We start from the raw sequence: 16,453 nt of genomic DNA, 5'->3' as shown, positions 1-16,453 counted from the left end.
GCCTAGTTCAGCTGTTGTGTACATGCTTCACAGCCATGGCACAGACAGAGGAAGGCAGATCAAAAGTTAATCCATTAAGGAAAGGGAAATATTGGTGAATACTAGAAAAAACAGACTTGTCAATATAGCCTAGGGGAGCCTGTTCTATTTATATCCACCAGCCAGCAGAAAGTGAATTACACGCCTTTGTGCTAGGACATACTCCTACACAACAACTGCAGCCACTGCCTCTCCTCTTCCTTCAAAACCCTTTGCAAAACCCACTTCTACCAGGAAGTACAAAGCAACTAGACACTGCCAGGCAGGCTGAACAGCCATAGACGTTAATAAAACCAACATCAAAACAAAATGTGTGTGTGTGTGTGTAGAAGTTCCCCAGGCTGCCAGCCCCGCACCTCTGCTTGTTGTTCTGGCTCCAGTTCTGCAGTGTGCTTTGGTCAGGCAGAGGCTCAATGTGCATAGAGGTGCCCTCAGCCCCACCCCTTCTGGGGGTGCAGAGCTAGCCACCCCCCCACACACACACCTTGCCACAGGGCCTGTGGCGAGGTGGCTGTGGGCCCTGCTGCCCGGGCAGTCTTGCTCCCACATGGAGGTCAAATTAAGTCAATGGATCCGAACATGGGTGCAAGAATCCACTCACATGGAGCTTATTGGATAATCAGGGCCTTAGAGTATGTCTGTATTTGGGGGAGGGAGGGGGTCAGCATGTCGGGATCGATCTTCTGGGGATCCATTTTGCCACATGTGCGAAGACACAGGAAAATTACTCTCTCTGGGCTCGGCCGTCAACCCTGGTACTCCAAGCTGATGCATAGAGTAAGAGACATCGGCAGAAGCCCAAAGAACCCTGATCTACACCAGGGAAGAAAGTCGATCTTGATACATCGATTCCAGCTACGCAAATGGCATGGCTAGAATTGCTTATCTGGGATCAACTTGGATTCCTAGTGTAGACCAGGCTAGCTATGTCTACACGGCGTCATAAGCACAAAATAGGCTATTTCAGCATGCAGTGCTGTCTAAAGAGGCTAAATAAAGCCATATTCCAAGGCATCCTTGTACTCTTCATACATTGAGGTTTACAGGTAAGCCAGACTAGCATGCCCATTATCTCAAAAACTGTTTGAAGACAATGTGCATATTGCTAGATATAGCCAAACAGATTGGTAGGGAGCACAAGGGAAACAGTGCAAGATTTTCCTCATAACTCATTTAAGTCCCCCAACTCAGCAAACCATCCCTGTTCAGTGAGGTACTTAAGCACATGCTTCAATCCCATTGATTTTAAAAGGAGTCTTTGAGCATGTGCTTAAGAGTTTTACTGAATTAGGGCTGAACCTTTTACAAATCCAAACAAGCAAAAACCAATCTAGTGCCATAAGCAAAATATTTAAAATTGATACAACAATTACCAACTCCAGCCCAGAGGAATGAACATATAATTTTTTAAAAAACAAAACATAACAGAAAAGGGCCAGTGCATGACCCTCTAATCAGCATATAATATACCAGTTAAATGGAATTTTGAGTATTAATCATTTTGCAATACTCTATTTCCTTGTGTTTGGTCTAAGATTTAATTCAACCTCCCAATTCAAGCATGCGGAGTTTTGTACAAGAGCAGACCTTTATTCTCAAAACTGAGGCAATTACCCCAATAGTTCTGTAATGTGTGCCAAGTACAAGTTAGGGAGGACAGACTAGCTAGGTACTCATTGGTGACATCTCTATTCAGAATACCTAGCCTCTACCTGTTTTATGGAAACATTCTGGTGTCCAGTATAATCTGTTTCAGATTTTGAATCATTACAGTAACTAAACTGCTTGCATCAGTGCCTTTTTTGTAAAAAAGAGGAGCAGGTACTCAGCTGGCTCCCTGCCTTCCACCCTCCAGCCAATGCCATGCTTAGGGCTGCCAAAGCACCAGTACTCAGTACCAGCAAGTACTGGCCCAAAAAAAGCACTGGCTTGCATTGACAAACTAGTTTCGAAGGAATAGCTTTGCCAGGCATCATTAAATTTCTCTGCTTAATAATTTTATCAGAACACAGTAAGATAAAGCATTAAAAAGAAAAGCCCCTCCCTCACACACAGAAGGGGGAAAGGGAAGTTGTAGGCAAGGAGAGAAAGAAGGGAGGACGAAGGGAAGGAGGAGAAAAAATGGAGCTTTGCTTGAAGGAACACAGTCAGAGACTGCTACCAGAATGTCCTGGTCGTGAATCATTTAGACAGAACGATGTAAGTCTGCTTTGCATGAGCTGCCTTCATTTTTGCCCTTCCTTCATTGTTTCTCTGCCTGATAGAAAGGATGAGCTACTTCTGGCCAACTGCCTCTCATGTGTGTTTAAAATCGTATTACAAAGCAATGTTACACGTAAACCAAAACCATTTCCAAGGTATCACGCTACAAATACCCTGTAGTAGCACAGCACTTATTCACCCTCACATCTGCTAAATCACTCCCTTGCAAGGAAGGGAGCCATCCACCACCTAGAGGGCACAGGTCCTGAAAGCAGTTTCAAAGCTTTCCTAAAGACCAGGTTCCACTTTTAATCCCTTAAAACCTTTTCACACACTTAATCACGGAAGGCTTGTGGTCATGCTAAATATGAGCCACTTCTGTGACTCTCAGTTTTGTTGGTATATACACACACACACCATTTTTTCCAGGAAACTAAAGCTGGTAACGGTTAGTGCAGAGTTCCCTTACTGAGTTGTTTATTCTCTCAGGCTGCCTACTGTAACAGAGTGTCACAGCACAGCAGGCAGCATTAGACTGGCAATCTGCCACTGCCTATTGTGGTGTGGGGAAGGAAAAAATTGAAGCCAAAAGCATGGACATATTTAAAAATGCATCTACTGTACATAAGACCTTTAATGATCAACAAAAACTGTGCCTACGTAGGTTCCTATCTGCTTAGCAATCACTGAATTGATAGAACCACCGCACATGTCCTTGTTTGGATTGTGTGGTGATGTTCCTCCTCTTCTCCCTCACCCTGTCCCCATTTTGAATAGGAATTTATTTCATGACAGTAAGGAACAGCTAGAATTTGTCTCTGTGCTCCGGCAGTGTGAAGACTCTCAGAAAGGTCCTCCTGAGGGGCAAAAACTGTTCTCCAATGGTATTAACTCAAGCAAGTGAGTTTAACAATAGGACAAGGAGCAATGGGCTTAAATTGCAGCAAAGAAGGTTCAGAATAGAGATTAGGAAAAGCTTCCTAACTGTCAGGATGGTTAAACACTTGAATAAATTACCTAGGGAGATTGTGGACTCTCCATCGCTGAAGATAATTAAGAGCAGGTTAGACACACACCTATGGGGAATGATCTAGATGGTGTTTGGTCCTGCCAAGAGGACAGGGAACTGGACTTGATGACCTCTGGAGGAGCCTTCCAGTTCTAGTGTTCTAGGAGTCTATGATACAGCCTAGCCTGTTTGCAGCCAACTTGTGTTTTAAGGGGGAATGTAGGCTGTAGCCCAGCCAGCCAGCGCAACCTCTTTGTTATAAGAGCAGCACAACAGAGCTTTTCAGTTGTGTCAGCTAGTTCAGCTAAGCTAACACATTGGGGAAAAAAGTTACCCTTTTTGCCCATCAGCACTTCCTCATCGTTCTGCTAGAGCCCTGACCTGTAATACGCTCTGCTAAACACCTAGAGCTGGAGTATGTATGCACTACAAAGCCAACACAGAAATCCCTCAATTTATGCAGAGGTTGCACCCTGGGCAACCTCTGCATAAATCAAATTTTGCATACATTGGGGGACGGTTGGGGAGCAGGCAGCTGGAGAAAATGGGGGGGGGGGTCAGCCACGCCACCCCCGGCTTCTCCCATCTGGGGGGAGGCACACAGCTTCTTGTGGTGCGGTTTTTGGGAGGCAACTGTCTGTCACAGATGGCAGCCTGATTCACGGCTGCCACCCTTGACAGGAGTGGTTGATGCCACTGACAGGAGCAGGAAGAGTCAGGCTGCTGCCTCTGACAGGAGCAGTTTCCTGCTCCTGTCAGGAGTCGTAGTCGCATTAACCCACGACATGCACAACTGGATTTTAAGGGTTTACTGTACTCAACTCACATAGTCATGTTCACATAGCTATGCCAGTAGAGCCCTATGCAACACAGATGCAGCCAACCCTGACAGGAGTTTTTCCTATCTGTGTTCAGACAAACTCCCTGAATGACATTAGCTATGTTGACAGAAGCATAGCTGTACCTACCCCAGGGGTTTTGACAGCACAGCTAAGTGGTTCTGCGGTGTGTTTTTTTCAGTACTCCCGACTGACATAGCTATACCAACATAACTTAAACATACACCAGACCAGAGACTGGTAATCAGGTCTATTTATAGCATATAAGGGCTCAGACCTGCAACTGGATTCATCAGTGACCCTTATCAGTGACCCATCAGAGGGTGATGTTGTATCCTCTCGTGCCGAGGATACTTCTCCGGGGGAGGGACCGCCAGCTGTTAGGAAGAAACAGGTTTTAGTAGTGGGGGATTCGATCATTAGAAATATAGATAGTTGGGTTTGTGATGACCGGGAGAACCGTATGGTGACTTGCCTGCCTGGTGCGAAGGTTGCGGATCTCTCGAGGCATCTAGACAGACTTATGGGCAGTGCTGGGGAGGAGCCGGTTGTCGTGGTACATGTTGGTACCAATAACATAGGGAAGGGTAGAAGAGATGTTCTGGAGGCCAAATTTAGGTTACTAGGAAAGAGACTGAAATCCAGAACATCTTTGGTGGCATTCTCTGAAATGCTTCCAGTTCCACGCGCAGGGCCAGATAGACAGGCAGAACTTCAGAGTCTCAATGCGTGGATGAGACGATGGTGTAGGGAAGAGGGGTTTAGATTTATTAGGAACTGGGGACACTTTTGGGATAGGGGGAGCCTATACAGGAATGATGGGCTCCACCTAAATCAAGGTGGATCCAGACTGCTGGCATTAAACATTAAAAAGGTCGCAGAGCAGTTTTTAAACTAAGAGGTGGGGGAAAGCCGATTGGTGCGGGGGAGCACCTGGATCGGACGGAGACTTCTCTTACACGAGGCTCCATAGATAGGGATTCCCTAGAAGTTAGTCAGATAGGGAACGTGGGAAATAATATATGGGCAAGATCAGATGTGAAACAATCGCATATAAAAAAATCCAACGCGTCTGTGAAAGGCGGACATATAAATAGTGGTAGTTTTTTAACATGCTTTTACACTAATGCTAGGAGTCTGTCTAATAAGATGGGTGAACTGGAGTACCTCATATCAAAGGAGGAAGTTGACATAAAAGGCATCTCAGAAACATGGTGGAATGAGGACAATCAGTGGGACACTATCATACCAGGATATAAATTATATCGGAAAGACAGAACAGGTCGTGCGGGTGGCGGAGTGGTACTATATGTGAAGGATAATATAGAATCAAATGAAGTAAAAATCCTAAAGGAATCAAAATGTTCCATAGAATCATTATGGATAACAATTCATTCCTCTAATATGAATATGGCATTAGGAATATATTACCGACCACCTAACCAGGACAGTGATAGTGATGCTGAAATGATAAGGGAGATTAGAGAGGCTATCAAAATAAAAAACGCAGTAATAATAGGAGATTTCAATTATCCCCATATTGATTGGGTGCATGTCACCTCAGGACGGGATTCAGAGATTAAATTTCTTGATGCCTTAAATGACTGCTTCTTGGAGCAGCTAGTACAGGAACCCACAAGGGGAGAGTCGATGCTCGATCTAGTCTTGACTGGAACACAGGATCTGGTCCAAGAGGTAACTGTTACTGGACCGCTTGGAAATAGTGACCACAATATAATAACTTTTAATATTCCTGTGTTGGGAAGAACACCGCAGCGGTCAAACACTCTGGCATTTAATTTCAAAAAGGGGAATTACACTAAAATGAGGAAGCTAGTTAAACAGAAACTAAAAGGTAGAGTAATTAAACTAAAATCCCTGGAAGCTGCATGGAAACTGTTTAAAGACACCATACTAGAGGCCCAACTTAAATGTATACCCCAAATAAAAAAATACAGTAAGAGACCTAACAAAGAACCACCATGGCTAAACAGCCATGTTAAAAAGGCAGAGAGAGAGAAAAGGGCAGCTTTGAAAAAGCGGAAGTCAAATCCTAGTGAGGAAAATAGAAAGGAACATAAACACTCCCAAATTAAGTGTCATAATGTAGTAAGAAAAGCCAAAAAAGATTTTGAGGAACAGCTAGCCAAAAATTCAAAAAACGATAGTAAAATGTTTTTTAAATACATTAGAAGCAGGAAGCCCGCTAAAAAAGCAGTGGGGCCCTTGGACGATAAAGATATAAAAGGAGCGATCAAGGAAGACAGTGCCATTGCGGAGCAATTAAATGATTTCTTTGCTTCAGTCTTCACGGCTGAGGATGTTACAGAGGTTCCTAAATCTGAGCCAGCCTTTTTAGGTGACAAATCTGAGGAACTCACTCAGATTGAAGTGACATTAGAGGAGGTTTTGGAATTAATTGATAAGCTGAATAGTAACAAGTCTCCAGGACCAGACGGCATTCACCCAAGGGTTCTGAAAGAACTCAAATGTGAAATTGCGGAGTTAACAACAGTGGTTTGTAACCTATCCTTTAAATCCACTTTGGTACCAAATGACTGGAAGACGGCCAATATAACACCAATATTTAAAAAAGGCTCTAGAGGAGATCCTGGCAATTATAGACCGATAAGTTTAACATCAGTACCAGGCAAATTAGTAGAAACACTAGTAAAGAGTAAAATTGCAAGGCACATAGAAGAGCACGAATTGTTGGGCAAAAGTCAGCATGGTTTCTGCAGAGGGAAGTCGTGTCTAACTAATCTATTAGAATTCTTTGAAGGGGTTAATAAACATGCGGACAAGGGGCACCCAGTGGACATAATATACCTAGATTTCCAGAAAGCCTTTGACACGGTCCCACACCAAAGGCTTTTATGTAAATTAGGTGGTCATGGGGTAGGAGGAAAGGTCCTTTCATGGATCAGGAATTGGTTAAAAGACAGAAAACAAAGGGTGGGAATAAATGGTAAATTTTCACAATGGAGGAGGGTAACTAGTGGTGTTCCCCAGGGGTCAGTCCTGGGACCGATCCTGTTCAACTTGTTCATCAATGATCTAGAAAATGAGGTAAGCAGTGAGGTGGCAAAGTTTGCAGATGACACCAAGTTGTTCAGGACAGTCAAAAGCAAAAGGGATTGTGAAGAACTACAAAAAGATCTCAGCAAACTGAGTGATTGGGCAGCAAAATGGCAAATGAAATTTAATGTGGGTAAGTGTAAGGTAATGCATGTTGGAAAAAATAACCCAAATTACAGGTACTACATGATGGGGTCAAATTTAGCTACGACAGATCAGGAAAGGGATCTTGGAGTTATAGTGGATAGTTCTCTGAAGACATCCACGCAGTGTGCAGCGGCAGTTAGTAAGGCAAATAGGATGTTAGGAATTATTAAAAAAGGGATCGATAATAAGACAAAAGATATCATACTTCCCCTATATAAAACTATGGTACACCCACATCTTGAGTACTGCGTGCAGATGTGGTCTCCTCACCTCAAAAAAGATATATTGGCATTAGAAAAGGTTCAGAAAAGGGCGACTAAGATGATTAGGGGCTTGGAACGGGTCCCATATGGGGAGAGGCTAGAGAGACTGGGACTTTTCAGTTTGGAAAAGAGGCGATTGAGGGGCGATATGATAGAGGTATATAAAATCATGAATGGTGTGGAGAAAGTGAATATAGAAAAATTATTTACCTTTTCCCATAATACAAGAACTAGGGGACACCAAATGAAATTGATGGGTAGTAGGTTCAAAACTAATAAAAGGAAATTTTTCTTCACACAGCGCACAGTCAACCTGTGGAACTCCTTGCCCGAGGAGGCTATGAAGGCCAGGACTCTATTAGGGTTTAAAAAAGAGCTTGATAAATTTTTGCAGGTTAGGTCCATAAATGGCTATTAGCCAGTGATAAAGTATGGTGCCCTAGCCTTCAGAACAAGGACAGGAGATGGATGGCAGGAGATAAATCACTTGATCATTGTCTTCTGTTCTCCTTCTCTGGGGCACCTGGCATTGGCCACCGTCGGCAGATGGGATGCTGGGCTGGATGGACCTTTGGTCTGACCCAGTATGGCCATTCTTATGTTCTTAGCATCAGCAGCTCTGAACAGGCACAAGGGTATACCCAGGAAGAACCAGGATCAGGGCCTCAACCTCTCCCACGATTTAGGATGAAATTCCCATCATTATCCACTTGTGGCTGATGTATAATCCTTATGATCAGTTGTGACAAATTCATGGATAAGCCAGGAAACCTCCATGTATGTGAATTTGGAACAGGATGGGGAGCAATGTTCCCTCAATTTTTTCCCCATTTATGGGGGGAATAAATTTTGTTGTGTGCACAAATGCATGTGCATATGTGCACCACCAATAGAAACACAGGCTGTCCACTGTGGATGGCTGTGGGCACTCTGCTAAGCAACAGGGTGGCACCTGAATCTCTCCTGGGCAACAGCCCAAGCACGGAGGTTACAAGGAATGTGGATGGGGGAACAAGTGACATTTACTAAAGGACTTTATTCCACAAAGTAATAAAAACCAAAGTAAGTTGTTAATGTAATTAGGCACAAGGACCTCCTTGCACAAGCAAACAGGTTTACTTTGCAGTACATGCGCTTTTCTACATCAACCAGAGTAATGGAGATACCCATCTCCTAGGATTGGAAGGGACCTCTGGAGGTCATCTAGTCCAGTCCCCTGCCCTCTTGGCAGGACCAAGCACCATCCCTGACATCTATTTGCCCCAATCCCTAAACGGCCTCCTCAGGGATTGAGCTCACAACCCTGGGTTTAGCAGGCCAATTCTCATAATGACCATCCATGCATTTTCAGTTCACTGCAGCTGAATGCTGATATGAGCGATTAATTATTAAACACTGAAAAAATACTGCATACAAATATTAACAGTTAAGGGGAAATTATCTCATTCCATGGAGAAATGCACAGAGGTAGAATCAGGAAAGTCCACAAGGCGAGTTTTGCAAAATTTACAGAAAACCATAGGACGTATCTGTGGATGCAGAAGGGATGGGACATGCTACCATACCCTGCAAATCCACTGGAAGGAGTACCTTCCCTTCTGTAGAAGTTCAGACCCACAGCTCTACTGCTCTGGTTCACAGGAGCTATGCTGCCAAATAGCAGGCCATATCCACATTCACAAAAAGGAACTCTTTGATGGAGTTTCACGCATGGATACTTAAGGGCTTGTTTATGGTGGGGGTTTCTGCCCTGGTGTGGTTGCATCCCAATCTAGCATTACCAGTGCAGTCCTCCACTGTACCAGTATACAGGATGGATAATGCTGATGTGACTCACACCAGTTTGAAATATGGCATGGGGGGCAGGGGAGGGAATCAGAAGGTAGCCCAGTGCCTTATGACTAGATTTCAGAAGTCTCACCATCTGCCATCCATGAAAAGTAATAATACAGCTTTTCAAAAACCATTGAATTCCACGCCACAGACAATGGGATAAAATAAACTAATCCTTAGATTGTACTTCCTCTGGCCCTAATCCTATAAACTTCAATGCATGTGCAGTCCCACTGAGTCCCACTCACCTCAGGACAGACTGACAACTCTGTCCTTCACAGTATTTGAATATTCACCGATATTTCCTGTCCCTGAATGGATTAGCTTTTCATCTATCTTCCTGTCTGTGCTAAGACAGTGAAACATGCACTTGTGTCTGGCCAAGACCATGAAGAGGTCATTGTGTGGTGACATGTTCCACAAACTTCCTTTTCCCAGGAAAAAGTGAATGAGCAATATCAGTCCTGCTGACCAAGAGCCTGACCCAGTGCCACCTGAAGACAACAGAAATCTTTCCACTGACTTCAGGGACTTGGGAACAGGCTGTAGGTACATTTAGAAGCAGAGAGAGTGGTGGTGTGTGCACCAACTTTTCAGTCTTGGGCTTTTAAACACCAAGATCCACTATGTAGATGCCTAAATGCAGATTTGAAGAGCATTCAAAGTTTGGCAAATGCATAATTGTATGTAGGATTTGGAGATCTCTCTACAACATCAGAGTAATGGCATGTGAAGCAGGAATCTGAGATAGTTTGCATTCTCATTTCAATAAGGGAAGGTTTTATTTTGTTTTATGAAAAGTCAATGACCAGAATGAGTCAGAACAAAAATAAGAGTAAACATACCAAAGTTTATATCGTTTTAATGATTGATTGTCAAGAAAAATATCCCCGTTCCTGTACATAATTAACCTGGTTTGCTAATCTCGCTTGACAAACATAGATTTAAACATCAGTTCTGACAGTGATCCAAGGCAACTGCTCTAGGAGCTCTGCCAACACTGAATTCCTCAATCTGGTATCATAAAACGACATGTCTTTTGTATTTACAGTGCCAATGTCTCTGGACTCTGTTGAACACTGGGCATTCTGGCACTCATCCAGGAGAACAGATTTGAACCTGACCATTATGGCAGAACACGTGCATTTCATTAGAAAAAAGGAAGAGAAATTATGCACAGTTCTTCTGGAGAGCAGTATTCATCTGGCTTTGCATTGTGAGCTAATTGCAAGGCATGCTATTTTGCAAATATCATAAAAATCCTTTGTAACATAAAATAAATCATTATATTTCTACATCCTGTGTTACTCTGCAACTTGATCATCAGCCTACTGTTATACTTACCCTTAGGGTTTTGCCCAGAAGCTGAACTGAAGGAATTTCACTCTGCATTTTAATATTAAACTAGAAAATTTCGGGGGGGAGGGAGGGGGACTTTTATGTAATCTGACAAAACAGTGTATTTTCTCCCTCAAAATTACAAGACATTGACAAAATATCTTTAGTCTAGGCTTCTGGATTTCCATGCATTCCTTAAATCCCTGGCTGGCACTGTGGGATAGACAGAAAGGAGGAAGAAGGAAGTTTAGCAGGCATCTCAGCAAAAACCATTACATTGGAGGCCATGTTTCAGAAGCCACTTTAAAACTGTCAAGTCTTTTGCCAGTCAGGGACCTCTGGGAGCAATCCTCCCAGGTTTGCATCCAGCACCTGTTGTCTGTGGACACACCACACAATCTAGGAAATTAAATAAATTATTTTCCCTCTGTAAGGCAAAAGGCAGCATGGGCTCACACAGCGTGGTTCCGAAGTGGACAAAGATGCCTACCTGGACTGACTGAAGATTTTTTAGTCACTACCTCGAATTCCCCCTTGGATGATGATAAGTTTGGACAGAGTGAGAGGAGACTATTCTGACACACAGACAAAAATGCTAATAATGCTCGCTCTCTCTCAGCTACTTGCTTCCCGTTACTGTCACCCTTCATGAAGAATATGACCAAAGCTCTCAGCTCCCATTAAGACGCCTAAGTCAATTGCCTGGGTTTTCAAAATATGTTTTTGTGATTTATCCCTGGGCCTTTCTGGAAGTGGCTGGGTTCTGAGCTCTCTGTATAATACCACCAGTCACTGGGTTTCTTAAATACAGTTGAATTCTTGTTATTATTATTGGTTACAGCATTTCTTATAATCAGTGGAACTCACTTGCCTGTCAGTGAATTTAGGTCTCCCGAGACAGTCACAGCCTTCAATGCTCATGCTACATAATAGTAGAGTCTCTGATGAAGTTCGTCCCAGAAGGACATGAAAACTTCCATCATCATAACTGCATGGGTGCAAGGTACCCACAATACCTCTCTGCTGGGGTAAATGGAGCTTGCTGGCAGAGTGCCAGAAACTGACACAGGACGGGTAATGGCCAAATTAGCCAAGAGAAGGTCCGATTCAGTGCCTTCCTCAGACAGCCATTGTTGGTGGCGCTCTTAAGGGGACTTCAACTGAACTTTAAAAGCTGCCATTCTCTGGTGAAACCAGAGGATAAGGGTGGAATCACCACATGCTGTGCACCAACAGATGACGCACCCTCTCCAAGACCACAGCTACCCTTTGTGCACAGGGAATTGCAGGATGCGTCTCCCTACAACTAGCACTGGTGAATGGAACTCAGGAGTACATAAAAACCTTCAAACAGGACACCTGCGCATTGTGAAAGGATACACCAAACAGAGCTAGTGCTTTAAATTGTTCCTTAGACAAATACATCTTTCATCCACAGATCTGTGCACTTCACAAAGTAAGGTAAATATCACTATCCCCATTGTAAAGATGAGGAAATGGAGATGCAAAGTGACCTGTCCAGGACTATGAAGACTACACTGGCATAGCAATGTCATGCTGGTGTAACCCCATAAAAAAAAGATACAGTCTACACCCATGGAAGAGGTTTCGCCCATCAATGTAGGAGAACACAGCTCCCTGAACTACAGCAGCTATTCTGACCAAAGCATTCTTCCATCAACATAATCGCATCTGTACTGGAGGTTCATCATTATAACTATGTCAGTCAGGGATGTGGAATTTTCCACACCTCTGAGCAACACAGTTATGTCAACCTAACTTTTAAATGTAGGCCAGGCCTAGGATAAATGAATTTAGAGCCTGTAAAATGTGCAAGACTGATAGAACTATTTGTCCAATGAACACAGAGCACAGGGAGGAGCAATACAGCCGGCTGGAAAAATTTCCAGGGGCACAGCTCTGTCTTGGAAAATGCCAAATACGATGGAACAGGGATATGTCAGAGCAATGTGTTGAATCCATGAAAGTTTTAGATGGAAAGCAGGGAGGGAACAGCTTAGCCAGCCTACCTGCTTTCCCAGGTTCCCCAGCACTTGGCTGGTTGCCAGGATGATTGTGTTTCTGGGCTCCACAGCTCCTAAAACTCTTAGCTCCTCAGCAGCCCACCTGGCAGGGTGCTTCAGGTCCCAGGGCTTTTCGGCTCCCTGACTTCTCAGGAGCCTGGAAAGTCTAGACTAGTAAATTTGCAAAAATACACATTTTGGTTGGTCCAAAATGGAATTTTCTGAATATGCCCGACTTGCAGAAAGTTTTGCGCCTCCAATTTCCACCTCCAATTCTGAATTTTTCTCAGAAGTGAAATTTTTTGTATGGTACAAACATTCCAATTCCTGCACAGTACTGCATAACAAGATAACTTTCCCCAGGGCTTGAACTATGGCAGGACAGCGTACCACCACCTCATCCCCCCAGCAATCTTGTGCTCCAGAGTCTCAGCTATAATTTGTTAAAACTAAGGCCATATCAGCAATCCCACTATGTTCCAGGTAGAGCAATCAACCATGCCTGTACTGACATAAACCCAAAACACAGAGGCAGACTACAGCAATTAAAGGGTTTTTTCCATTCCTGCAGGGACTCCATTTCCGTGTCTTCCATTGACATTGCCACATCGACACCCAAGTGTCACGACTATATTGATCTAAATTTTAAGTGTCTATGGTATAAAGACCATAGAATATCTATACCCTCTAGAGTGGTCACAGGCTGCAGTGACTGTGTAAACCAATTGTAAACCAAGAGGACTTCCATTGACATAGCTAAGTTCAGCCAGAGAGCTGGTATTCCTGCAGTGCTGGATGTTATATCAGCACAGCAGCATCTTCAGGGTGTGAAAAATCTGCTCCCCAAGAGATGTAGCTAGGCCATTCTAATCTCAGGTGTAGACAATGTTAGGTCAACCACACCTTGGGGAGATGGCTTACTTAAGCTTATGGGAGAATCTGCATTGAAGCACTATAGTATCTGTGCTGCTGCAGCAGTTTAAGTGTACATAGGCTTAATAGCCTAAGCAATTCCTTTCCTCCAGTACTTAAGGTTCATGTTTAATTGAGTATGGTATAACTTTACCAGTGTAAAGTTTAAAGAGCAGAATGCTAAATTTTCGGTCTTGTGATACATATTCTGGTTGTGGAAATGAATACTAGTATCAAAAGTTATAGATTTACATTTAGGTAACAAAAATAAATAAATTATTGTGTTGTTAAACCCCCTCTGTGACCCTCCTTTCATTCCCTCTCCATCCCATGACCTACCCCACACTTCCACAAAAGGCCTGTTTTCCTAAAAGAGAAATTATAATAATGTGTCAAACTGAAAAATGCTGAAACTTGACAAAAAACTCAAGCCTAGGCTGCTGAAGGTTTTTGAGCATCAAAATCTCAACAGAGCATATAGTAAAAATATGTCTAGATTTAAAATAATTACAAGACAAATTACAAAATAACCACAAAATAAGCCAGATGGGACTGACCTTGGATGGTACTTTTCCAAGAAACAGGTATGTAGTGCAGGAAGCTGTGAAAAGTTATTCTGATGATTCAAAAGTGGGGAAAAAAATCTTTCCTTCTGAGACAAAAGCCAAATAAAATGTTAGAGGGCACTGTCTAGGAGGTGAAGCTACCATATCTCAGTGGAGGTGTAGAATAATGGCTATTTACGATCCTCATAAATTGTGTGGTACTTCTTTTTGATAATTAGCTTGCATATTCTTGTTGATTTCCTATTGAAATGCTCTCTGAATTTTTAAATCAGAACCCACATATTTCCCTTTCAGTCCTAAACTTCTGTGTATTTTTTCTATGCACTATTTAAAGTCTACCACCTTCCACCAAAAAATGTTCACAGCTGAAGAGATCTATGTATATAAATATTCTGGCATCTGTTTCTAAAGTGGGTTGAGTTCTCTGGAGGATACAATATGAAAGCCAGCTATTAATCTTTATCTATATAAAGTAGTAATAAACAAATAAGATTCACAAACATTGAGGGCTGTGGGAACACCACAGCTTTGGTATTTTAAAAAGTTCCACTACCCAAGTGAGTCCTAGAAGAATGTGGCCTGACCATAGAAATTACACCCAGTGTGGATCTCTCTGTGTACAACTGGATAAAAAGGAAGTCACTCCCCTTCATGTTTGTCTCGGGCTGCAACAGAAAACCCGCTTTCTTCCCGTTAGGGACCAAAGAATGCAGCGCCTCACTTTCAGCATTACAGAAGCAAGCAGTGGCCACTTGGGCGATGTCTACACTACAGTGGTCCTTCGAAAGAAGTTCTCTGGGAGGATTTCTTCTGAAAATAACCTTTCTAAAGATAGTGACTTCACATAAAAAAGGGGATCGAAAAATCGATCTGCTCTTTCGATAGAAAGCAGCCACACCCCGGCCGCTCTTTCAAAATAACAGGCCAGGAAACACCGTATACTGAAAAATCTGGTGCCATGGAGGACTGCTCTTTCAAAAGAAGCCCCTGGGGTGTCTATACATTTTTTTCAAAAGAATCTTTCAAAAAAGGCACTCTTCCTCATCTGGGAATGGACAAGGGCTTCTGGAAAAAGTGCTGCATTCTTCCAATTTAGTATCAAAAGAATGCAGTGTATGTGTAGACACTCCACTGGATTTTTCAAAAGAGCCCCTGCTTTTTCGAAAACATTCACCAGTGTAGACATAGCCAGGGAGAATACCTAAACTGCCGGTAACAGACTGAGATCCATCACTCATCCGTCCTCTCACACAGATTCTTTCCCTCTGCCTACCCCCATGCCCCTTCAGTTAATTTGGAGCCTCCTCATTGTTTACAGCCTCTAGTCCACTCTAAATCCAACTTCTTCCACTTGGTGGGACAGTTCTCTAAAACTGAGCAAAAATGATGTATGTTTTTGTTGCAGACTTCAAGATTTTTCAAAAAAACCTAACCTATCCCTCATCACACTGCATGAATTATTTCGACCTTGTTCCCTACCAAGAAATCTTAGCACGCCTATGCACACATACTCCCTTTCAATCTAGTTTAAAGATAATGCTGAGAGAAGTTACTTGGAATTTTTTATTTTTAATCATACTCACACATTGGTAGGCATGAGTGCCTTAGCATCCTCACTGTCCTCCTCGTCCCACTCTACCTCCTTTCCCCAATCCCTAGGAGGAAACACTAACAGAAATAATATCTACCTGTCCTAAACTTTCAGCTCTTTGATATTTTAGGAATCTTACGGCTTCATCAGTCCTCCAATATACCTACCACGGAAAGAAATGCCAAAAGAAATACAAAAATAAATCAAGTAAAAGTTATATAACTTAGATAGTTTTCAGGCATAATAGACAAGGAACTTTTCAACAATTAATACTACAAGGGACAAAATTAATTTGATATAGACAGTGAAGAGAAACCAAATTAGCACAGTCTGAATGAGCTACATCGCATGTATGCTGTTCAAATTCCATGGGGAACTGGAACTTGAATAGGCAGTTTATGCCTTCCTTTTCACAGAACTACTCCACCATGTTTTTAACACCAAAGCATTGGATCTTTCTTCTGCTTCACCCCTGTAATAGTGATACTTAATGGTTTGATCAATCACAATATCCCCACAATTGATATGTGACTGCTGAACTGAAACTAGCTGAAGTGAAACAATTAATCCATCTGATGGTATTAACCAGCCAAACAAATATATATGAACAGA

General features: G+C 42.8%; 1 protein-coding gene across 3 annotated transcripts in view; it reads right to left on the bottom strand.

Annotated features, from left to right (window-relative positions):
* LOC142014385 (prolyl hydroxylase EGLN3) overlaps nt 1–16,453 on the bottom strand; it is a 42,675-nt gene that overhangs the window by 24,219 nt on the left and 2,003 nt on the right. The window lies entirely within an intron of this gene.

The sequence above is a fragment of the Carettochelys insculpta genome, chromosome 6 (assembly GCF_033958435.1).
Source record: "Carettochelys insculpta isolate YL-2023 chromosome 6, ASM3395843v1, whole genome shotgun sequence".
In the NCBI taxonomy this organism is placed as follows: Eukaryota; Metazoa; Chordata; order Testudines; family Carettochelyidae; genus Carettochelys; species Carettochelys insculpta.
The sequence above is the reverse complement of the archived record's forward strand: the minus strand, read 5'-3'. Positions and strand labels throughout refer to the sequence as shown.